Here is a 1,444-nt window from a genome sequence, read left to right on the forward strand (position 1 = left end):
GCCTGCGCCCGTGGCAGGTGAGGCGGCGGGGTCCGCCTGCTGGGCCGCAGGGTGATGCTTACCCTCTGCCGGGGGCTGGACGGGTTTGCCCCAGGCAGTCCCGTCTGTAGGGGGCACAAAAAAGGGCAACTGCCCCCGGCCCCGCGCTCTGGGGGGTCCCGCGGAGCCGGGCTGGCTGCCACCCCTCCCCCACCGCCGCCGCGTCCAGGCCCGCGCCCTGCTACAGTCATCTCCGGCCCCAGGCATTGCACTTCCTTGCCCCGCACTGACAATGGGTTCTCCTTTAAAGGAGAAAACGTGGGAAACTGGGGCCTTCCCCGTGCAGGCTGGCAGAGCTCCAGCCTGCGAGGGGCTGGAGTGAGGGGCGCTGGGTGGGCACTTTCCATTGAGGTTTACAAATGGATTCTGTCACAAAAAAGATTGAGAACCGCTGGATTAGGTGACCTCTGGAGGTCCCCCCTGTCCCACTGCATGGATTTCACAGACATTAGGGCTGGAAGGGACGTTGGAAGATCATCGAGTACAGCCCACCCACCCCAGGGGCAGGAAGTCAGCTGGGGTCATAGGATCCCAGCAAATTAAACATCCAAATTTCTCTGGAAATAAAGATTCAAACTTCTCTGACTCTATGCTAGGTTACGTATGTTGGCACGGTTTAGCAGTAAACTGCTCATACATTTACACTGGCCAGACCCCTAATGTAATTATCCCTCAGTTAGTTACTGAATCCTGCGATAAATTTAGACCGGCCACATGTGCAAAGTAAGGCTGGCCCCAAGCGGGAAGTAATTATCCCACAATTAACTGGTGAATCTCATACTGCATTTGGATGGGCACATGTGCAAATCATCACATGATAAAAATGACTGTTCAGCTATAAAAACACCAACCAGCTATAAAGTTAGTGTTTGAAAATGTGCAACGGCTGTATAGCTGGTTTCTAGCCAGCTTGGATCTGAACATGCAGGAGGGCCCTTCGGCTGTAACAGCACTTGTTGCTTGTGAAGGGAGCAGATGCCATCAGCTGAGACACAGAGAAGACCTCCCCCACCAGCTTGCAGCACTGCTTTTCCCAGTAGATACTCACTTCAGCGGTGCCAGCACCTGTGAGAGAGTGGTTATGCCTTTAAAATGATCTCCTGATCTATATAGGGAATTCGTAGTAGCGTGTGGTGTGGGTCATATTTTATGGGTAATATGTGGGAATGGGAAGAGGAGCTATAAAACTAAGCTGCAACCGTGATATTGCTCACCATTATCAGGGGTTTCACCTGTTGTACCTCTGAGATGTACGTTATTTGGGGAATGTTTTAAAGAGCTTTCTTTTTTTAAAAAAAGTCCATTTGGACTGTTATGCTTCCACCACGATGCATCATCTAGACTCTGCCTCAGATTACCGCCACAGACCTGACACCTTCGCTTGCCACAAGCAAAGCAGGGGAAG

The sequence above is a fragment of the Gavialis gangeticus genome, unplaced genomic scaffold (assembly GCF_001723915.1).
Source record: "Gavialis gangeticus isolate Ggan-Ray unplaced genomic scaffold, GavGan_comp1, whole genome shotgun sequence".
Lineage (NCBI taxonomy): Eukaryota > Metazoa > Chordata > Crocodylia > Gavialidae > Gavialis > Gavialis gangeticus.